Source organism: Eptatretus burgeri, unplaced genomic scaffold (assembly GCF_056783735.1).
Source record: "Eptatretus burgeri isolate ZD-2024b unplaced genomic scaffold, Ebu_testis_v1 Ebu_testis_scaffold_86, whole genome shotgun sequence".
In the NCBI taxonomy this organism is placed as follows: Eukaryota; Metazoa; Chordata; class Myxini; order Myxiniformes; family Myxinidae; genus Eptatretus; species Eptatretus burgeri.
The window spans coordinates 56,975-82,500 of record NW_028222036.1 but is presented as its reverse complement, the minus strand read 5'-3'; the positions used below and the strand labels follow the sequence as shown (position 1 = coordinate 82,500).

The 25,526-nt window shown below is 39.0% G+C and overlaps 1 long non-coding RNA gene across 1 annotated transcript; it reads right to left on the bottom strand.

The window, feature by feature from the left end:
- Positions 1-14,306: 14,306 nt before the first annotated feature.
- LOC147007593 (uncharacterized) lies at positions 14,307-16,205 on the bottom strand. Its single transcript, XR_015054090.1, has 3 exons — positions 15,157-16,205; positions 14,693-14,750; positions 14,307-14,468 (listed from the first exon to the last, which is right to left on the bottom strand). It is a non-coding gene; the product is annotated as an uncharacterized LOC147007593 (long non-coding RNA).
- Between the last annotated feature and the right edge of the window lie 9,321 nt (positions 16,206-25,526).

The window sequence follows — 25,526 nt, the reverse complement described above, 5'->3', positions numbered from 1 at the left end:
TTACATATTTCTTTATTCCCTTTAACCTCTTATCAATCTGATCACCATACTTATAAGCATATGCCTTTGCTCTCAATCCAATAAACTCACTCATTACTTTTCCACCCAACTCATCCTTAAACTTACCAATAACCTTTTCATTCTTTTTGGAAAATAACTCACTCTTCTTGCTGAAATTACTTGTATCATATACTCCAATATTTTTCTTCATATCTTCATAAACATCATCAGTTTTTATATCTAGGATAAAACTATCAGTGTCCATATACAACAATGAAACATTTTCACCATACTCTTTCTTTAAGTCATTATACAAATAATCATACATCAATATCTTTGATAAATCAAGAACTGCTGTTCCAATATAAATTGGTTTATCCATTACAATACTTTCCTTTTTCATATGAATTGCAGAAAAGTTCTCTGAAAAAACCTCTTCTCTATCAAAACTTGGTTTATTTATCAATCTCGAAGCTTCTTTCCAAGATGTTGCGAATCTAATGTTTTGCCTGTTTCTAACATTTTCCATAGTCTTTCCAAATACAGCATTATTCATTAATTTATAAAAGTCCCCTTCAAATTTTACTTTTGTATTTGCTCTCATATCTGTATTGAATTGAATATACTTTTTCACCCAAGGACTTTGTTTAAATTTTAAAACTCTATGAATTTTAGCTACTCTCAATCCTTCTCTCAAAAACTGTTTTAAGCTTCTCTGATGTAAAACATATCCCTCTTTATCATAGAATGTTGTTAATAACTTTTCTGTTGATTTGCCTTTAATATTAAAACTTTTATGATAATCACTGAACCATTCTTTCTTTGGGGTTTCTTTCTCACATGCAAAAGGAAGGTCTTTATGCTTATTATGAAGAACACTCGGGTACCTCAAATCAACTTCAAAATAATAACCTTCTTCTTCGTCATTCAATTCCTCTTGAGAAGAAATAACAATATTCATCAAAGCCTTTTCATAATCCTTTTCTTCCACCCACTCTAATTTACCATAAGGTAGAGATTGAGACATTGCCCATCCATACAAATTATTAGCATCAAAATACATCAAATAATTACTATCTTTTTCACTATCATAATTTGGAAGATATTTATTATTTGCTTTAGCATATCTTTTTGAACATACTTGTGATATTCCACCTCTCTTGGACTTCTCAATCATCAAAAGCATATCCACATCACTGATTAAATCTATATCTTGTTTTGTCATTTTCAACATTGCACTCCAAGCTAAACCAGGAGCTGTGAAATAGTGGGCAGGGTCTAATCCATAACAATTTTTATTATGACAGAGTGTTCTAAAAGCCTCAAACACATCAGCTAACAATAAAACATCTGTTTTTAGATATAAATCGTGATATTCTCCAAGGTTCTTTATCTTAAATAATTTCCATATTTCTTGTGCGTGTTTATATTCCTTATCACTTATCTCTTCTTCATAAAGGTTATTATAGAAACTTTCTTTTGATGGAAGTTGTGTTTCTTTAAATCTCATAAATGAATCCATATAATCATAAGGATAAATTCCCTTACTTGTAAGAATTTTCTCTTTACTTTGAATTTCATTCCTTGTTTGAATTTCCTCTCTCGTAAGAATTCCTTCTTTAATCAGAATTTCATCTTTAATCAGAATTTCCTCTTTAGTTAGAATTTCATTCATTGTTCGAATTTTCTTTATGATTAGAATTTCATCTTCAGTTAGAATTTCTTCATTAATTACAGTTTCCTCTTTACTTTGAATTCTCTCTTTAATCTGAATTTCCTCTTTAGTGAGAATTTCCTCTTTTGGAAAGAATGAATTAAGATTTGGAAAAGAGTCCGTGGAGCTTAGATTTGATGCGAGGTAGGCTAGTGGTGTTCCCATAAACTTGTAAGAATCTAGAAACCTAATACGAGTTAAAGGTTTTGTGAATATCATTTTTGAAAATGAAATATACTTTTGACTTGTGTTTGTTATGGCAGAAATATTCCCTGGTGTTTTTGAAAGTTCATTTATAAATAGATGTGTATCATAGTTGGCGCTGTTGTGAAGAAAGACTGGAATAAAAGAAGGTAATTTATAATTAAGATTACAACAGGAATGAGCGGGACCTCTATATTTACCAGTAAGATGACAATGGTCTCTAACTTTAGACTCCTTAATTTCCCCCTCACAAATATGACAGATATTGTTCATTCTAAATTCTAATTTTTCTTCTTTGGTTAATTTCATCGGTTCATTTGTTTCTTTCATTAATTTAGTGAGTCTTATACAATCCTTTTCTAATCGTTTTACAAACTCTTGTGAAGCATTTTTTCCACGATAATGTTCAAGTTTGTTATACTTTTCTCCAACAGATGATTTGATATAATAACAGAAACCACAAGGAATATGTTTTTGATATTTATTTGTATATGGTTCTTTTGGATTAGGAGAAGCAGTATTTATCTTTTTAAGGATACACTCAAAATCAGCGTATATCACAAATGGGTGCATGATAGATTTATTATAATCTTCAAAAGAAATCTTTTCACCAGGTTTAGGCATTGTAATTACAGCTGATTTATGATTACTACAATATTTTGAATGTTGTTCTAATCGTTCTTTTGTATGAAATGAATTAAGACATCGCTTACAAGGATATATTTTGTTTGCTGTTCTGAATACCTGAGAAGAGATTAATCTTGATAAATTATTGATGTATGTGTAATGTGAATTCTTTCCAACACTAAAATATAAAAGATCAATGTGTGTTTCTTCATTTTTATAGTTGTTTGAAATTTTTAATATTTGAACTTTGTTTGTATCCGTTAATCCATATACATTAATAGAAAGATTATTCTTTTTCTCAAATTTAGGAATATCTGTTAGTGGCATTGGGAATTTAAAATCTTTAATGTCCAAGGTATTCTCATATTTCATATATTGTTTTACTCTTTCTGAATTACATTTTGGTGGATGTAAGTGAGCAAGAACAGACCAGAGAAAACATTTATTATCATTGTTCTTAATATTAACAACTGCCTTCTTTAGTTTTATTTCTTTTGGTAATTCAATATAAGAAGAAGCTTTAAGAGGGTTTGATTTTAGAATGTGTATATCTAAAAAGATGATTTTTTTAATATTGAATCCACTTCCTACCACTGTATTATCAACATCCTCCTCTTGTCTTGATAGTTCTTCATAAACCCCACTATTCAAAAAATCTTGAAATGATGTTATAAAATGAAGATCTGTTCTCATATAAGGAGTTTGTTCTTCATCTTGTCTTTTCATATTCATTTTCACTCCCATATAAAACTTTAAAGTTTTCATTTCTTTTAATGTCTTTTTAATAAAATTTTCAACATCAGGTTTCACTATTTCAATTGATTCAGCTATTGATGATGGACCGGGTTCTCCAAATTGAAAAATCCTTATTTTTATATGCCCTTTAAATGCCCCATCAGTGTTTTCAATATAATAGTCTCCCTTTACTTTAAACTCATTTTTCTTGTGTTTTTGTGATTGAAGATGTTTATTATAACTACTCTTCAAAACATCCTTTGAACAGATATCACAATGTTTTCTTTCCAACTCAAGAGGAGATATTTTATGAAACAGATTAAATGTGTGTTTGTTGGTTCGGAGGTGTTTTCTATAATGTTTATATTCGTGATTACAAACATCGCAGTACGTTGTATTCACCATATTTATAGAATAAAACTTTGCTTAAACTAAAATTTTCTTGATGAAAATTTCGTTTGTTTTACAGGTGAATCTGTGCTTAAAACCATTTTATCCTCCAACTTTTTCACTTAATAAATACAATGTTTCAAGACACAAAAGACAAGTTTCAATCAATCTCTTCATCTGTTAAAGATACTGAGAAATATGTCAAGGATGTAAAATTGAACAAAGATAAATATAACAACTATTGGATAAAAACTATTATGGTAAATAATATGAGTTCTTCAATTTCCTTCAGTGGAAGGGCTTTTAGTATACCTGGTAGAACATCAATTAAAGTATCTCTAACAAAAGTTTCTCCTCTCCTTCTAGTAATATATTCAAAACTAGAAAAAGCAATGAAACAAGAAAAAGTATCAAAGAACAAAAACCTTATGGATGAAGCTTTAGAAAGAAAAGATAAGACCATCTGTAATATGCAAGGAGAAATTTGTATTTTTTTCAACAACCCTAAAGATGTAAATCCTGATGAAATAAAGGATGTTAATATATCAGGTGAAATGACATTTCGTTCAATAGTAGTTAACGATAATTTTAAAATTACCTTTAATATAAAAAATGTTGTCGTTGAATCTGATAATGAAAAAAGTATATCGATATCGATGGTAATATACAACTGAAAGTATAGATGAATTTCAGTTTAAGTAAAGTTTTACTTTATAAATATGCTAGACTTTCCTGATTCTCCATATGACAAATTTGAGAATTGTCCTGCGTGTGAAAGACGGGGATTAAACACAGAGTCAAAAGCCTATAAACAATGTATATTCTGTGATTATCTTCTAATTAATGATAATAAAAAATATAAAAAGGAAAATAATTCTTTTAGATTTACACCAAAAATGAATTACTTTACAAGATTGATTAGAGAAATGAATGTAAAGTATGAGGATGATAACACACCTTTCCTTACAAGGGAAGAAACTGAACGTATAAGAGAAATGTTCAAAGGATTGTTGTTGTATATTATTCATGGATGTAATTTTCAGGGAAATATCAACACAAGATATTGTATAAATAAAATAATGGATTATCTTGAAATTAAACCTGAACTTAGGATAAAATATAGAGTTTCTAAAAAAGCCAATAATAAATTAAATAACCTGTTTTTCAAATATATAAATGAATGATTTTTTACCTATTTGGGAAAATAAGATAAAATTTAACAACCATAAAAATCTCCCAAATTCATTAAGATGTCTCATAGTTGGTTCAAGTGGATGTGGAAAAACCTGCTTACTTTTAAAAATGCTCCTCACTCCCAACTTTTTAGATTATGACAATTTAATAATTTTCACAAAGTCGAGTTTTCAACCAGAGTATCAACTACTCTCACAAGGTTTTAATGCTGGTCTTCAAAAAGAAGATATAATCGGTTTATTTAAACGTCAAAAAAACCTAAATGATTATAACATTGAAGATATAATTCAACTATTTTGTGATACACAGAGATGTAAAAAGAAATCAAATCCTATAACTTGTATTCTTAGTGATAATACGGATGATATACCGTCTCCCCAAGATTTGGATAAATCAAAAAGAACCTCGTTATCTTTGATGATTGTGTTAATGAGAGAAACCAAACGGTAATGGACAGCTACTACACAAGAGGGAGACATTCTTCTTGTAATTGTATTTATCTTAGTCAATCGTACTTTCAACTTCCTCGTCGTTCCATCAGAAACAATGCTAATACTTTTATTTTATTCAAGTTAAATTCAATAGATATCAATAATTTTTGGAGAGATAATTGTTCTACATTATGTAGTAAAAAGAAATTTGAGGATTATATGAAGCACACGACTGAAAAATATAAATATATTGTTGTGAAACAAGATGAGATATTAAGGGATATATTTTTTGTTTTATAAACAATTACATATATAAATGACAACTATTATTATAAATCTTGTGGGTAAATCTGCTTCTGGAAAAAACTTTCATAAATCAAGGTTCTTGTGTAGTACAAATGAGAATATTGTAAATTTACTTAAAAACACCCCGTGATACGCATTGTATCAACAACAACTAGAGCAATAAGACCTGGAGAAGTAAAAGGTGAAGATTATCACTATATTTCAGTGGAGGAACATATGCGATTGAGGAATGAAGGTCAAATGTTTGAGGAGGTTTCTCTTGGTACAACAAAATATTCACATTGTAAGAGTGAGTTAAGGAAACTAAAATCTGGTGGTGTTGGGATATTAGAAACTAATCCAGAAGGAACGAGACAAATTATTAAACATCTGAGTGGAGTGAAGATTTTATCATTCGGTTTTGATGTTGATGAAGAAACTCAACGCAAACGTATGAAAAGCAGAGATGCAAGTATTAGTGAAGAAGAAATTACAACTCGCATTAATGTTAATAAAGAATTTGATGAAATATTTAAAGAAAAGGATTTATTTGAACACATCTACTTGAATGATGAAGAAAAGGAAAATTTCCCTGTTGATCTTTACAATTCATTAAATGATATTTTACAATAAATAAATGGATGTAAAAGAAAGAGCAAGAAGATTTAAGGAACATCAAGAGTTGGTTTCAAAAGTTGTAAAACAACAGGAAGACATAAAGAAGAAACGCAGACAGAAACTAACGGGCGAAGAAGCATTTGAAAGAAAACAAGAGAAATTTTTTAAACCACTTTTAAAAACTTCCCAAGAAAAATGAAAGATGTTTCCACAGTTCCCACAGTAGAATATACTCCCAGAAAGCTCCAAATGTTGAAAGATTTCAGTCAAATGACGGAGGAAGAATTAGAGCATATTGGAGAATTAGAACATGATGAAGGTTTATTTCAACAACTGGAAGAGATTAATCAACCCCCTGATTATATTGTGAATGCTGTTCAAAACAATGAATATTCAGCGGATTCAAAAACCAAAGCAGGACTCATTCCAACAGAACAACCAGCAATATTTCATCTTGTTCAAGAAAAGGTATTGATATTTAATGATGAATTAAGGTTCTTAAGTTCTGCTCAACCCCCTGTTAAACTAACTCCGAGATTAATGTTTCTTCTCACAAAAGATGGAAGACAAGGTTCAACTGTGAAGGATGAATCAAAGTATATTGATAAACCATTGGATATGGAAAATAATGATGATAGAGTATATATTGATTTGCTGAACACTCTAAATTATAAGGTTATTCTTTCTGGTAAAAGTAGGAAGAATGAGAAGGAGAAACACATTATTCAGGCTTTAAGTATCCTTGGTTCAGGTGTTAGTTTTCTTCCAAATGACCCATCGCAATTAGTTAATAGACTGTTATTGTTGTTAGGCAGTCAGAAGGCTGGAAATAACAATTGTTTTAATGAAGCATCAGCCATTTTAGACCAGTTGATGAACATGAAAATAATTAATAAATATCAATATAAAGACATTTTATCTCATATTAAATAAGATGAGAAGCACAATCCTTAGTTTCAATTTCACAACAAGCGACCACACATCTTCATTCCCATACCCACTACAACTTGACACAACAAAAGAATATGAGGCATCTTTATTGTCCATGGAAACTTATAATACCTTATTTAATATAACTGATAAAAATGACAAGTTTAGTTATAATCCCGGAAGTGGATACAAAACGATAACAGTCTCACCCGGAGCATATGAGATTTCTCAAATATCTTCCGAAATTGCTCGTCTTATGAAAGAACAGGGTGATGAACCAAAAAATATTGTTATAAACATTCAAAAACATACTTCAAAATCAACGATTAAAGTTAAAAATAACTACAAGGTTGATTTCACAATTGATAATTCATTTAGAGAGTTATTGGGTTTCTCCTCAAAAAAGATTGAAACTAATGGGACGTTTTACAGTGATAATGTCATTCAAATATCCTCAGGAATAAATTCGGTGTTAATTCACTGTGATTTGATTGATGGTGCTTATAATGATGGAAAAAAACAAATACAATATTTTCATTCAGTGCATACTCAACCCCAATTGGTTATAAATTCAATATGGAACCTAAAAATTTGGTTTATCTACCTGTGTCAGGAAAAACCATACACAGAGTAAATTTTAGGATAACCGACCAAGATAATCGTGTGATTTCTTTTAATGGAGAAGTTATATCCATCAGAATTCACCTACGTGAAGTTTTCCAATAAATAAATACGATGGTTATTGTGAGGAAACACGAGTTGGGAAAATATAAAATAATTACAGGGGATGGGATGTTCCTTTCCCCATACTACAAGGGTGAAGGTATGTATCTTGGTAGAGGATACTATAAACCTAAGAGACAAAGGGGTGTTGGACATCAATTTAGAGGAGATGGGATAATTGATACTCTCATGGGTATTGGTTCAACTATTCTTAAACATAAAGATCTAATTGGTTCAACTGCTTCTGCTGTGGGAAATGTAGCAGGTGCTGTAAAGAGTATAAAAGATGCTCAGAAGGAATCTCATAAATTACAAGCAATAAAAGAAATTAAGAAAGGCAAAACTCAGTTTCCCTGCCAAGAACGACAGAAAATAATTCAAATACTTGGATCAGGGTTTCAAAAGTTTTAACATCTTTTTTCCTAAATAAATACAAGTATGGAAGCAATTGATAGTATCTATGATTTGGATGATACTATTATTATCTCAAACTCCACTAAAAAAGAAGATTACTTCAAGGTAAATGCAATAACTGGAACAGACTGGAATACGAATGGTACAAAAAGTTTTGAAATAAATAATCAACAAACCTATTTGAATCTCTCCGAAAGTTTCTTGTTGTGTAAATTTAAATTCACTAAAGCTGGGAATAACACAAACGCTACACTTGTAAATGATTTCTTCTGGAAAATGTTTGATAGTGTGCGTTTGTATATTGGAACACAAGAAGTTGAAGCGGTTGATTATGTCTCTGCTGTATCTGAAATGATAAAATTTACACTCTATACATTCAGTGATAGAATGGGAAAGGGGTCTGTCGAAGGTTTTATTCCTGATATGTCAACGGGAACAAACACAGACCCTGGATATATTCAAAGGAAAGGAGCGTATAATGATGATACAAAAGCAGAAAATAGTTTTACTGTGGCGGTTCCTCTTAAAGGTATATTTGGATTTTGTGATCATGATAAAGTTCTGTATGGTCTTAAAATTAGATTTCAACTACAAAGGAATGATAATGAAAATAGATTGCTTTTTGGTGTTGGTAATGCTTTTGGTGATCAGAATAAATTTGTAATTGAGGAGATGAGTTGGTATATCAGTGAATATACTCCTAATCTTAAAACAGAAGAGATGTTGAATCGAAGACTTAACTCAAAGAAACCACTCAGTGTATCATACCTCAAAAGAAGATGTCAACACGTTAAACTCAATCAAACTACTTACACGTGGAATTTGGGTGTTCTGGAAGGAAAGCCACGATATCTGTGGATCATTTTTAAAAAGCCAGATGGTGATACTGCGACTGATAAGAATAATGCATTGAGTGATAATGCTAAGGTGAAACAACTTCGCGTTTCTCTAGATGGAACATTTTATCCACGAGATAGATTGGAAATTAATTGGGAAAAAATGATTTTGCTGAAGCATACAAGTCTTACCAAAAGGTGTGTGAAAGTAATGGAAATAAAGAACCTATTTTGGATATGACAGCATTTAAAAGTTTGTATACAATCTATGCGTTTGACCTGAGCGCGCAAAAGGAAACTATAAAGTCTAATCGAGTGGATACTTCCCTATACATTGAAAGAGGAGAGAGTGAAGAAGTTGATACATATTGTTTGCTTTTGGAAGAAACAGAATTGCAGATTAATACAGATAATGGTGTGATGATTAGTCTCACATAATTTTTTGTTAAATAAATGAGTGGCAAAGTACCAACTGGGGTATATGTTAATCAAATCAATCTTCATAAACTATCATCTTGTGTTCAAAATCAAAAGCCTTGTACAATTAACGTTAATACAATTCAGAGAAAAGGAGCAGTAAGAATTGATGTTTTGCTCACAAGAGAACAGGTTAAAATCTTGAATGACACTGGCTCACTTAAAATTAAAATGACAAAACCAATGTTGAAAAAATATTCAATAAGAGAGACGAGTGGAGGATTTCTCCCATTTCTAATTCCTTTATTTGCTGGTTTAAGTGCGGTTGGAGCATTGACGGGTGGTATTTCAACAGCGGTGAAAACTGCCAACGAAAGGAAGGCTCAACTCCAGGCTCAAAAAGAATTGGAAAGACATAACAAAGAGTTGGAGAAACAAATTAGTGGAAGTGGCGTAATTGTAGATTTTGCTGAAAAACTTGAAGGTCTGCCTGATAAAGCGAGATTGTTAGTTGGAGATATGCTTTCTTCTATTGCACAAGCAGGTGTAAAATTAACGAAAAGAGGTAATGGATTATATCTTTCTAATAAATAAATGAGCATTGATGAGTGGTTGAAAGAATTTGGAAAGAATACAACATCAAATTTACAACTTGCCAAATATTGTAAGAAATTAAAAATTCAAAATGTGGTTATTTGTATGAGAGATGAATTAAGAAATGTGCCGAAACATACAAAGAATATTATTATGAACTTAGAAGATAATAATGGGAACGGTTCTCATTGGGTTTGTATTTTTAATAATCAAGACAAATATTATTTTGATAGTTTTGGTCTTCCACCACCTGTTGAAGTCATAAAATTCTTACAGAATGGTGTTTATCAAACATTTCAAGTCCAAGAATTAAATTCCAAGTGTTGTGGTCAATTATGTCTATATGTGTTATTTCAACTCAACAAAAATAAAAAATTTTATGATATTATTTTTAATCTAATATAAATGACTTATGTTGGTAAAGATGGTTCTATCTTTGGTGTATCTCAAGAACTGGATATTGATTTATCAAATTATTATACAAAGGCACAGGCTGAACGACATAAATATAATATAAACAAAAATATTAACATGAAAAATGCTTATAAATTAAAAAATTATCCAAGCCCAACTGACGCGAATGACTTGGTGAGATTAAGCGATTTATCACAATATATATACTTAAATAAAACGGCTGTGTATTCCAAAGATACAGAAGTGTTGATATTATCTCCAGGTCATACAGAATTCACAGTTCGAATTAAAATAAATTTTTATAAAGAAGGGCGTATCGTTTGTATGAGAATAGAACAATGGGGGTATGATATGAATGATTTAGGGTATAATTGGTCATTTAAAATTAACCTCGAAGACCTGGAACAATTAAATCAGTCTCGTAAGGAAGAATATTATCCACTTGGTATCGAGAATGAGTTTTGTGGGTCCACGATTAGTAAACAACAAATAAAAGAATTTAATAAGGGTAAATATAATAATGGTTTTGCCCTTGTTTATCTCATGAAAACAGAAAAAACAGGATTATATATAATAAGTAAGGAAATACAAAATGATTTAACTATGGGAAGATGGGGAGGTGTTTCGTGCCATAATATTATTCTAACATATATTTCTAATACATAAATGACAGCAAGAAGGCTTCAAGAAAATTATCATTTCTGTGTCCAAGCATACCTTCAAGAAAAGGGTATTCGGTATTTTAATAAATATGTTCTACAACATAAGAATGAGGTATTTTCAATAAAAGATTGGCATTATGCTGATGTTGATAAACCGACAACTTTAGATTTAATTAGAATGTTAAATAATGAAAAAATTATAAAGTTAAGAAAAGGTAAGGCTCTTTTAGAAATTCAAAAGAAATTTTATTGGTTTCCTGTTGTAAAAAAATTATTTTCGATGCAGGAATAACAAGAAATCCTGATGAATATATGTATAATATTCTATGGGGTGTAAACGATTCAAGGATAGTAAGGGATGAGGAAGGAGTTGAAGAAGAGAGGGAAGAGGAGGAAAAGGAGAATGAGGAGAGGGAGAAGAAAGAGAAGGAGGAAAAGGAGAAGAAAGAGAAGGAGGAAAAAGAGAAGAGAGAGAAGGAGGAGAGGGAGAAGAAAGAGAAGGAGGAAAAAGAGAAGAGAGAGAGGGAGGAGAGGGAGGAAAGAGCGAGACAAAATAAATATCAAAATATGGAAACCAGTGAGATTCAAAAAAGATTGGCGGTATTACAGAAAATAACTCAACCCACCGAGGAGGAAAACAAAGAATTGACAAGTCTATTTGCAATATTTTCTTCAAGACTATTGACATCGTCAAGCTATTCATTTTAATTCAAGTTTTTTCTTAAATAAATGGAGGAGAGAGTGAAGGCATTTCTTAGGATTCTTTATGTTTTAAAAATTAAGATTCAAATGTGCATGTTGGAAACATAAAAGGTTTTTGCACTCTGCAGGACTTTTTCACATAAATAAATGAGTTATTGTCTCAAATGTAAAAAGAAAACTAATACTAAAAATATTTCATATATTAAAAGTAAAAATAACAGGGTTATCCAAAAAGGTATATGTTCGGTGTGTGGTTCAAAAAAATCAATTTATCTCCAAACACAAACTCGGAGGAGATATACAAAAGTTTTTATCAGGAAGTAAATTTACAACTACTGCAATATGAGGAGAATTACATCTTCCTGGGTATTCTTTCTGTGGTCCAGGCACAAACTTGGATAAAAGATTAGATGAGGCAGACAATCCTAAATCCTGGAGTAAACCAATCAATAGAGTTGATGAAGTGTGCATGAGACACGATATTGATTATGGGAATACCACAACGTTGGAAGAAAAGCATGAAGCCGATAGAGAAATGTTGTATAATTTGTCTCTGATACAAAATCCAACCTTGAGAGAAAAAGTTGATAGGTTCATCGTGAAGAAGATGATTAGTGCTAAATTGAAACTTGGACTTGGAAATTCAAAAACTCATAGGCTCTAATGATGCCATTAAGACTGAAGAGCAATTAGCTGATGAATTACATAAACCAATATTCACAAAGTTTCAGAGAAGGAAAGTTTATTCCAAGGAAGTTGATTATATCTGGTCTGCTGATTTGATTGAACTCAATAATGATAAGGGGTACAAGTATGCTTTAACCGTTATTGATTTGAGGAGTAGATATGCGTGGGTTGTCCCTTTAAAAAACAAAACAGGTAATACTCTTATGTTAGCTTTTCAACAGATATTTAATAAAAGTAAGAGAAAACCTAAAAAATTGTGGACTGATGAGGGTAGAGAGTTTTATAACAAGACATTTATGAATTTTCTAAAAAATAACAGTATTACATTATACAGTACCTTTAATGAAGGGAAGGCAGTTGTTGTTGAACGTTTTAATCGTACCTTAAAAGAGAGACTATATAAAAAATTCACACAACTCGGTTCACAACAATGGTTATCTTTTATTCAGGATATTGTGGATAAGTATAATGACACGATTCACACGTCAACGAATATGAAGCCATCAGAAACATTTACAAAATTAAAATATGAAAAAGAGATTAATGTCAGAAAACCTAAGTTCAAAGTTGGTGATATCGTAAGAATATATAGGTGGAAATCTCATTTTGAAAAGGGTTTTACTGAACGATGGACGAAAGAACTTTTTAAAATTGTTGATGTAATAGATACAGTTCCTTGGACTTATAAAATATATGATTTGGAAGGGAAGAGATTGTAGGTTCATTTTATTCACAGGAATTACAAAAGACAAAGATAAATTGAAATTTTTTGACTCCGCCCCTTTTTGACTCCACCCACACAAGCCCCACCCACACAAACCCCGCCCACACAAGCCCCACACAAACCCACCACACACAAACCCCACACAAGCTCCAATAAATTGAAATTTTTTGACTCCGCCCCTTTTTGACTCCACCCACACAAGCCCCACCCACATAAACCCCTCCCACACAAACCCCACACAAGCTCCACACAAGCTCCACACAAGCTCCACACAAGCTCCACACAAGCTCCACACACACACAAGCTCCACCCATATTCACATAATTAGTGATTAGTTAATTAGTTCCCCCACACACAACATGTTTATTTAATTAAAAAATTATCCACCCATCCACACAAGCTCCACTCATCCACCCATCCACCCATCTCTCCACCCATCCATTGATCCACACAAACCTCATCCACATTCGCCCCTGCCCACATAAACCCTGCCCACATCAACCCCTCCCACATAAGTCCTGTCTACACAAGCTCCACACAAAAACTCCACACACATAAACCCTGTCCACATAAACCCCTCCCACACAAGCTCCACCCACATAAACCCCGCACACACATCCCGACCACACAAGACCCGCCGAAGCCCCGGCCACATAAGCCCCGCCCACATAAACCCCTCCCACACAAGCCCCACCCACATAAACCCCGCCCACACACACCCCGCCCACACAAGCCCCACCGAAGCCCCGCCCACATAAACCCCTCCCACACAAGCCCCACCCACACAAGCCCCACCCACACCCCGCCCACACAAGCCCCACCGAAGCCCCGCCCACACAAGCCCCTCCCACACAAGCCCCACCCCCTCATCCCCCTGTGCGCCCCCACCTTTGACCCACCACCTCCCTCATCCCACCCCCACCCTTCCCCACACACACACATGGGGAGGGGAGGGATGGGATGAGGGGGTGATGGGTCATTGGGGGCGCACCTACCCTCCCTTCATGTTTTGATCCTCTTCTTGTAATTCAGAATCAAGTAATTGTATACAAAACAAATATAATTTATTAATATTGAAAATATTAAATATTCATTTGCGAGAATGTATAATCTTTCCCAGCAATCTTCTCCAGATGTCTTGTGATTTCGAAACTCAGACACCATATTCTGTTTTGAAACAAAAAGTGGATAATAATTACATGGTAATATGAGTAAGCCTCGTTGACCACTGAATTAACACACCAGGAGGCCGACTCAGCCTGTCATCCTTTCAAGGTCAATAAAATTAATTCCAGTGTACTGACAAAACCGCGTTCAAACTAATAATGCAACCAACATTAGACGACATTCTAAAGAGAGAGTGATATTAATAATAATTCAGAAATATTTACCTCCAGAAAATCATGTGTTGTACAAGATTGCTTCAACAGCTGATGTTGTGCGATAGTGCTGAAAAAAAAAAATAAGTCAAGGGTATAGATGAAGAGACAGACAGACAGGGAAAGCAACACACACACACACACGCACACACACACACACACACACACACGCACACGCACACGCACACGCACACGCACACGCACACTCACTCACGCGCGCACACACACTCACGCGCGCACACACACGCACACGCACACACACACGCGCACACACACGCGCACACACACGCGCACACACACACACACACACACACACACACACACACACACACACACACGTGTCTCACCATTGGTTTAATTCATTCGAGATCAGAGACCAGTCATTATAAATCATTGATCTCTTCAATAAGAGCAGAGAGAGGTAGGTAGGAAGACAGACAGAGAGAGAGACACACACACACACACACGTGTCTCACCATTGGTTTAATTCCTTCGAGATGATAGGACGTGATAAGACTTCGTGCCACTCATTGAAAATGTCTTTCAATTCTCTTCTAAAATCATTGATCTCTTCAATAAGAGTATTAATTTCATGAACCACGTCGTGATACGTAAACTCAATTTCTTCCAATGCCCTGTCAGGGAAAAAAAAAAAATATATATATATATATATCAGAATTATCATGATTTAATTAATAATCATTTGCTTCATCGTTCAAAGAGAAAACCAAACAAACTTACCAACTCTGTAGTAAGCTTTTGCCTTCATCGGAAGAGAGATCATCCATGTCTCAGTTGTAAAAATGAAAATCCCGTCTGGCAGAAACTTTGTCTGGTGAATCACTTATAAGGCTACAATGAGGAAATTCCCTAAACATTGGGTGCGGCCACAGGAAATGACAGCTTGGAAAATAACTAGGCGATTGTATGAATCATTTACAAAACATACTTAAAATGGTTTTGATTCAAATGTTTTCAGTTCGTGTTCTGAGATAAAATATAAACACGAGACCTTGTCTCACAGAATAGTTCCTATTTTTTCACAGCATGACTGTCTAAAACCACACAGCACGACCGTGTCAAAAAACACTTCCTCATTTTCACGGCATGAACTGAAAACATTTGAAACAAAACTTTTTTTATGGCGTGGTTTATACACAAAAATGATTTGCAACTCGGGCGGTGGTCAGATGAGATCATAAAGAGAAGTTTATCATTTCGTAATGGCACAAAAGGGGTATCTTAAAAAATATAAAGATTCAAATGTTTTGTTTGTCAATATTTTAGATGGGGATTATTGTGCAAAGAAAATTAAACTATTGAAGGAATTTGAGAATGAACAAATCTTTATAGGTTCAATGAGTGAGCTGATCAACCTCCAGGTTAAAGGGGAGACAAATAAATATACCTTGGGATAGCCTGGTTATATATATACAAAGCCTGGTGTTGGCTTAGTGGTTAGGGTGGCGGCTTGGGATCCCAGTGTCCCGAGTTCGAATCCCGCTCAGCTGCTGAATTAACACCAGGGGTGTGACTCAGCCTGTCATCCTTCCGAGGTCGGCGAAATGAGTACCAGTATACTGGTCCCGGTGTATGCCCCGGTTAGAATAGGTGTACCATATCCCTGTGTTGTAAGAGGCGTCCAGGAAGGGCATCCGACCATAAAACATTGCCTCACAAAAAGCCAAACCCCTGCACAGCAGGGAAAAACGGATAAAAAGGCGGTTTATTTTTAGGGGAAAAAAAAAGGGAATCGCTGAAAATCCCCCATTCATTTACATGGGGAAAAGTGAGCTAGAACCAGTATATTCACCCTACTCACATACATATATATACACATACATATATATATATATATATATATATATATATATATACATATATATATATATATATATATATACATATATATATATTTCTACACATACATATATATATATACACATACATATATATATATACACATACATATATATACACACATACATATATAGTTGCGGGCTGAGGGGTCGGGTGAGAAGACCACTTGGTGGGGGAAGCTATGTCGGTTCCCACCAGACTCCCCGGAATTGTAGGCCGTCGCACACGATAATTCCGTGACGCGGCGGGTCGCTTTACCGTTCGTGGACTCCAATAACTCAACTGCGTGACCTCGGGTCCTCTGGTCTATGGGTTAATCGGGTTACCTCATTAATCACGTGGTTTAATTACCGGGGAACACGCCTTAGTACGCCTTGTCCGAACCGGATCACTCTCCCGGACCAGATCACTTTACCGGATAGGATGCAGCCGAGTGACACTGCCAAGGATGTATTGGCTAAAAGGAACAGATCATTGGGAATGAAGTCCCGGCTAAGCTCGGATTCGGACCATGCTGGACCAATGGAAGAAAAGACAAAAACGAGCAGGGAACATTCCTAATGATAATTTATTCACAGTCAACTTACAAAAGGGGACACAGAGCAGACTTAACGCAAAATTAATAACGATCTTCTGCAGTCTTACTTAAGCAGACAGGTGCCAACACACACACACACACACACCCCGATGAAGAGAAAGTTTTGCAACCAGGAAGGGAGGAGAGTTGAGGCTATGTTCTCGGTACCTTTGCGCTCGATAGCACGACACGCCACCAATACGTTTCGGGAGGGGGGGTGCTCCATGGTGCGGTACCCGACAGTGGGCGCGTTGTCCCTGGCTTCAGCCGCACGTGTGGAGACCATGTTCGTGAAAGGAGGAGCTTGAGTCGAGAAGGGGTGGAGTCCAGAGTGTGAAGGTGGAGTGGTGGGCTGGACAAGGTAGGCGGGTGGGGTCGACGATGTCGTGTGACCAGAGATGAGGAGGCGGAATCCCGACAGCAGGAGGCGGTGGTGTCGACGAGGGCGAGGTGACAGCGGGAGAGAGGCGGAGAAAGTGCAAGAGGCAAGAGAGGCAAGAGCAGAGGCAAGAGAGGAAGGCAGAGGAACGGCTCCGACCTTTGTTGCACTTGCAGCTCTGGGGGAGGGGCCATGCCGAATCGAAACGTCATCACCTGAATTGGGCGCTCCGATTGGCCCCGACCCCTCACGTGGCCCGCCAACTTTGGCTGGAAACCGCCTCACTTCGTTTCCGGCAAGGCCATTTCAAGCAGCGGACATATTTCGCTCCGACCGCACGAGATGACATGAGTCGCCCACACCGAAATTGGCATGCGAATCGTGCTGCAAAAACCACCAGGCCGTTCCCGGGCGACCGGTCGAGGGTCCCGCATGCCTGCTCGGGCGTTCGACCAGCGTCTATCAACGCGCTCGATCCGCACGCGCCAACGTGACCCACACTGTACATTCCTCGGCTCAATTCCAGCTTCGCTGGCCGTAGAGCCGAGAAGATGTTCATCATCCATGGAGAATCTGCTGCTGCCAGCAAGGGCCGAAGGTACATCGCCATGGATAAATCCAAACACGTTTCACGAACGGCGTACATGTCTGCTTTCAAGCACATTCCATACAGTGCACGCGGTTCGCCCATTACGCACGTGGCCAGTGCTTGCGTTCACACGACTGCTCGCATGTGCGCGGGGCAAACACCAATATGTGTCAAATATTGAGGTTGAAAAGGGACAAGCTGCTTCTACTCCGCACACTCGTATCTCACCAAAAATGGCATGGAGTCCTGTTTATCGGCCTCCTTACGAGTTTCGTGCAGCGTGGGCGTTGTGCTGGCTGTGTTTCCTGTGTTGTGAAAAACACCATTCGTGCAGCCTCGTAAGAGGTATTTATTCGCATGCCTTTTTAATGCAACCGGCAATCCTCCCCAGACCATCGGAAGCTCGAGTCGACAACCCCGCACTGCCAAGTGCACATGACTCACCGCACACGCCGGGTTTCAGGCTCGCCTGGGAACGAGGATCTCTGTGCAGCAGTTTCCTCATCGCGGCGCCGCACGCGTTGACTTACCTCAGGAATAATCAGACGAAAAGAAGAGTGAGAAAGAAATGAAGAAGAAAATGATTTAAGCAACCCTAACTGTTAGATCATCGCAACGCACTCCCTTGTTGTCCCGCTAAACAAAAGGAAAGGGACTATCTACACGTATAATAACGGAATAACTGTCTTGGGATACCTATCTGTTGTATGCATGCGGTTCTAAGAACCACAACAGTGGTTGTATATATATATACAACAGTATATATATATATATATATATATATATATATATATATATATATATATATACACAACAGTATATATATATATATATGTCTGTCTCTCAATAGAAATCGGCCCCACTGGTTGTAACCCCATCATATTGCATACCGTTGGAATCCTGTTGTAAAAATGGAGGGGTAGGGGGTTCATGGTGGGGGGAAGACACCAATTATATGTAAATGTGTATCGTATAGCACCTCCTGGTGGTAGGCAGTATGACAAATCATCTTCTTATATCTAAATTCGAAATTCATTCTGCACAAGGTGCGAGTACCTCTGCTCGTATATACAGTATACCTCAGAAGAACTGGACCCAGGGCCACCGCTCACACTTAACTTTGTGGTCTGGTGGGTTGCTTTGCAACCACGAACGCCAATCAGTTAACCACGAGTTCCAGTGTCCACCATCTAATTTGTCATTTAACCCGAGGTCACATGGCTTCCTGACCAGGGAACGTGCCCTCGGCGATGCACCAATCTTTTCTTGATTAGATCTTAAGTAATGCAGCCGAGTGTTTCCCGCTGGTGCATGCCGACTGACAGGTTAATTAGTTTGGGAATTACCTCCCAGTCTATCTAGGTTCAGACAATACTGGATCAATGGAAGGAAACGACAACCACAGACAGGTTGAAATGTCAACAAGGAATTTATTATTAAGAAAAATAAATAAAGAGAAGAACTTTTTATTTCCTTGTGGTGTAAATAGAAGAATTCAAATTAATCAAAATAATCTCAAACAAATAAAGAATTAATCAGGCATTGACAGAAAAGTAGACAGAGAGCAGATACTTATCACTATGCCTCACTTAACAATTAAACACGAGACAAGGGTACCCAGCAGATCATTCAGGGGGGAGAGAAATCCAGTCTCGGCTTACCAAGGCAGAAGTCGTCGTGCATCCAATAATACAACCCAAAGTGTGTGAGCGTGCCTTGGTCTGCTGCCAGCACCCTGCCTCGCAGTGCACCCCCCCCCATCCCCGCAAACAGTGTCGAACACCAATCGACGCCATGTCATCACCCCCAGGAACCAGGGACACCATGAGTCAGGTACGCCAAGAGCAGGTACCGAGCAGAACCAGCAGGAACGGTCCAACCGTCACCAACCATCAAGAGCCGTAACCAATGGGCAGTTGTAAAGAGCTGTCAGCAATGGTCAGGAACAGTCACCGTCAGGACAACGGTCCTCCCATCCTTTTTATAGGCAACCAATGTAGGCGCAGCCTCAAGCAGACTTCAGCCAAATCCAGCTTGCCTATTGGCCATCGTTGCATGTGACCTCCAACCGTCAATCTCGTGATCATCCTTTCCTTACCAGAGCAAGAGGCAACCCCCAAATCAACACAGGCCCGGCCCACGTTGCCACTTTTGGGACACTGGAGGGGCGTCAAAGGGCGGCCATTTGCCGGAATTGCTGAGCGAAAACGTGGGGCCATCGCTTCCCCGTTCGGCCTGACATGAGCAGGAGCCAACCAGCATCCGTGGAGCTGCCGAACGGGGTGTCAGGTGTCAATAGAAAAAGGTGGATGTTAACGTCGGTGAAAGAGAGGTGGGTGTCGAACTTCAATGGAAGAGAGGTGGGTGAGGAAAGGCCAAAGTCACATTTGCTCTACGGCGAGGATACGGCAGCCGTACGCCCTCTGAATTGACAGAAACGTGCGGTGGCCTCAGGGTGGCCCTACGCCGTTTGGCTATCTTTTACTGGCTGTATGGGTCGCCGTGGAATTATAACGCGGAGTTATAACTTTTTTCATTTCTACGTTTGCCGTAGGAATTCGACAAGCCGAAAAAAAAATAACTGGTTAAAAAAAAAGAACCCGATCGTTACCGTCCGTCTGGCCGCACGATCGCCTTAGGGCCCCCCTGCGGTCGCCTTGCGGGCACCTTGAGGCTACCTTGCGTCTGCCTTGAAGATTCTACGGCCGCCGCAGGGCCCCCTTAAGGTCACCGTGCGACATCAAATCAAAGACCGTACGGCAACCCCACGTTTTCGGTCTCCACAATTTTTAAATACACCGTGCGGCTCCCCAAAAAATAAAAACATATGTGACTGCTACATTGTGTGACTGTGGAAATACTGCGGCCGCCGTATAATTGCTAGTGGCCGTAGATTTTGGAGACCCCACGGCCACCGTGGCAAATGTGACTTAGGCCTAAATGATCCACAGCCATATTTGACTGTCAGAATGAATGAAATGTGAAAAAGCCGTGGTGTGTTTAATCAAATATCCTGAAAGTCCAAAGTGTCCTGATGGAAAGGGGTATAATGAGTCTCTGTTGGGCTAACGGCTATCTCTCGCGTGCATGAACATGTCGTAAAGAGAAGGCCATGCCATAAGAAGGGGAATCTTTTCTATACCCTTCTCCAACGCATCAAACTGTTGCGGGTCGGGTGAGAAGACCTCTAGGTGGGGGAAAGCGATGTCGATTCCCACCAGACTCCCTGGAATTGTAGGCCGTCGCTCATGGATAATTTCGTGACGTGGCGGGTCGCTTAAGGCTGAAGTCACATTTGCTCTACGGCGAGGATACGGCGGCCGTACGCCCTCTGAATTGACAGAAACGTGCGGCGGCTGCAGAGTTTCTGCGGTGGCCTCAGAGTGGCCCTACGCCGTTTGGCTATCTTTTACAGGCCGTAGGGGTCGCCGTGGAATTATAATGCGGGGTTATAACTTTTTTCATTTCTACGTTCGCTGTAGCAATTAGACAAGCCGGGGAAAAAAACTGGTAAAAAAAAATAAAAAGTGCACCCACTCGTTACCGTCCGTCTGGCCGCACGTTCGCCTTAGGGCCCCCACTGCGGTCGCCTTGCGGACACCTTGAGGCTACCTTGCGTCTGCCTTGAAAATTATATGGCCGCCGCAGGGCCCCCTTAAGGTCACCGTGCGACATCAAATCAAAGACCGTACAGCAACCCCACGTTTTCGGTCTCCACAATTTCTAAATACGTCGTGCGGCTCCCGAAAAATAAAAACATATGTGACTGCTACATTGTGTGACCATGGAAATACTGCGGCCGCCGTATAATTGCTAGTGGCCGTAGATTTTGGAGACTCCACGGCCGCCGTGGCAAATGTGACTTAGGCCTAACCGACCGTGGATGCCAATAACTCAACCGTGTGACTTAGGGTCCTCCTGTCTAGAATCAGGTTACCTAATTAACCACTGGGGAACCACGCCCTCAGTACTCCTTGTACGAACCGGATCACTCTACCAAATATGGATCACCTTTCCGGATTGGATGCAGCCAAGCGGAACTGCAAAGGACGTACCGGCTCGAAGGAATGGATTGTTGGGAATAAAGACCCGGCTAAACTTAGATCGAACCATGCTGGACCAATGGAGGAAAAGACAAAGGCGAGCTGGGAACATTTCTACAATTATTATTTATTTACAATAAGCGAGGAAAAGCATGTGGCACAACAAAAGGTTTATTGGGGATGTAATGCAGGGAAAGATGAGAGAGGTGTGGTGCAACAATTATACAAGCAACTTACAAAAGTGGACACAGTGCAGACTTGACGCGAGATTAATAAAAGCAATAACAATCACAGCAATGAAGATCTTATACAGGCTTATCTAAAGGTCAGGCACCATTTCGTCACCCCCAGGAACACACTCAGCCAAAATAAACCCAATGAAAGGCAAAGGACTTTTGCAGCCAGGGAGGGAGGGAGTTGAGGTCAGTTTTTGGTACCTGAGCATTTCGGGGGAAGGGATACTCCGTGGTGCGGCACCCGACAAAAGCTGTGCCGTTCGGTCGACAGCCACACGTGTGGTATTCGTGTCTGCAGCAGGAGCTTGAGTGGAGGACAGCGGAGTTCAAAATGGCGAGAGTTGAGCAGTAGACAGGACCAGGTAAGAGGCTTGGTCGAGGTCGTGTCGGCGGGGACCAGAACATTAGGCGGGCCGTTGAAGCGAGATGTCGGCAGAGCCAGGCAGCAGGAACACTTTCACAACTCTGTCATCCTTCCGAGGTCAGCAAAATGAGTACCAGTTCCAGTGTGTGTACTGGTAGAGGGGCACTGCATCAGCGACACAGTCGTGCTTCAAGAAATGATAGCTGCCATACGACCACCACAACAACTCCTTCAATTCACCACTTTCCAACCGACTTCTCACGCCTTCGACCTTCTTTCAACCAACTCCCACCATCTTCTTACTTTCAATCAACAACAACCGACCTCTTCCTTTCAATCTACGAACAACCACCGACTTCTTCCTTTCGATCTACAACCAACTTCGCCCCCGCTCTGAGGATTGCTCCGTACTTTATAGATCACGGAGCTTGGGGAGGAGCCATGGCAAAACCGACGTCATCATCCGATCCGAGCATCCCGATTGGACCGGGCCTTCATGTGGTCCGCCTTTCTGGGCGGGGTTTCGGCCAGACGCTAGTTTTGCCCGCCCACGCCGCGCGTGTCTGGGTTTGGGAAGGTGGATGCAGATACGGCTTCCATAGCGAACGTCGGGATTTTGCCTCTGAAAACGAGTCGCTGGATAGACGGTGGTATGCTGTGGTCAGCAAAACGAGGTTAGCAAGCGAGATGAAGGCACCGTGGATCGTCACGCTGTGGTTAGCGAGACAAGGGGAGCAAGCAAGGCAAATTTACCTCAGCAGTGAAAAGAAAAAGAGTGGGAAGTGGAATGGAGGGAAAATTATTTAATAAACCTAACTAATCGCCCATTGCAACGCACTCCCTGCTGTCCCACTAGACAAAAGGTAGGGATCTAACTACACGTATATTAATGGTATAACTGACTCAGGACATCTGTTGTATGTATACGGTTCTGAGAACCATAACAAAAAGAGTTAGAATCCCACCAGATGAAGGGGATGAGTCTATTCTGGACATGCATTTATAGAAATAACTGTCCGAGAACCTGAATGTTGTGTGCATTAGTCGGATCAGATTCTGAAATCCATAACTATATATATAGTATTCAGTATATACAGGGGGCTGCAAAAGTAGGTATACAGTAATGAAAAACAAAATGTGCACACAAAATGTATTTTATTGATGAAACAAGCATATCAATAATAACATGGAAATATAAAAATATTAAAAATGGTAATAATGATTTTAATGAATTAAATGAATTCTAGTATTAAATGAATCCCAGCACCACTATTATAATACTGGTAATACTGGTATAATCCTTACTGTATACCTACTTTTGCAGCCCCCTGTATAATATATATATATATATATATATATATATATATATATATATATATATATATATATATATATATATATATATATTGTTGTGGTTGACGAAATTCGCAAACCACCATTCAGGTCCCGTAGGTGAGATATCTCTGTAAGTATATGTGTAGTTAGCCCAAACCCGTTGTTTAGAGGGAATAAATGTCATTCATTCGGGCTGCGACCCTTTGAGATAGCCGTTTTTCTTTTACTATCTTTATTTTGGACCAACCGCCATTACTACCACCACAACCACCACCAACCGCATCTCGACAACCACAGCCACCTTCTCCAGAACCGCCTTCACAACATCCACCTTCTCCACAACCGCTTTCACACACCAACCACCAACCGCAACGCCGCTTCACAACAACAGCAACGCCAACAGCCACGACCTTTACCGTCACAACTCGCCCTCGCAACCATCGCATCACCGCCATTCCCGCGCCGCTTGTGGGCACCGATACTGGACTCGTACAGGGCGCGCACCGAGCAGCGGGTGCAAAAACACCAGCCTTTCCGAGAAATCGGATCAAGAATGATTCACGCCCACTTCTGTTCCGTCCTATCAGCGAGCGTGGGGCGATTTGGCCCCGCCTCCAGGCGCGTCGGAGTATAATTAATCGCTATATGCAGATTCGCAGATCAAGAATGATTCACGCCCACTTTTCCTTCGTCCAATGGGCGAGCGTGGCTCCGCCCCCGAGCCGTTCCTGATCCAAAAATCTGCATACGATTTCTCCTGTCGGACTATAAAGCACCGAGCGCGGAGCGAATAGAGGCAGTTGGGAAGAGTTGAAGAGTTGAGAAGAGGAAAGAGTTGGAGAGTTGTGGCGGCGGCGAAATCAGTCGAGAGAGTGTCTGTCGGGGTCCGGAGAGGCTGGAGAAGCCAAGAAGCTTTGTGGAGGTCGGCGCTCGTGTCAGAGTCGGGGAGCTACGGAGAGGGGAGGCCGGTAACGCGGTCGAGGTCGCAGTGGCGTCGCTCGTCGCGGGACACAAGCCAGCCAGATATCCTCACCCCCCCGAGCATCAACAACCCCCTGTTTCCCCCCGCGCTGAGATAGTGTGAGAAGGGGGCCCCGTTCCCACCCCATTCCAGGCAGTGCCAGCGAGGCCAGCGGAGTCGGGGCACCGCCGCCATTTTGCGGCTCATCACCAGACGGGTAGGCTCGACGCGGTCTCGGCCCCAGGCCCGTCTGCCCCCTTGTCGTGGAGGGTGGCCCCTTTTTCTTTTGCTTTGGAGTATATGTGTTGGCGGCGCCGTCTGTGAAGTAAAACTGTGTAAGTGTTGCCGTGTGCTCGCGCAGTCGGTAGTAGATCTGCATTGTTTCTTTTGTTGCATTTGCTTTTGTGCAGAATTGTCGTGTTACTTTTACATTTGCTTTTGGTGCATAATTGTATATGTGTGCTTTCCGTTTGCCGCGGAATAAATGTGCTTTATGTTCAAC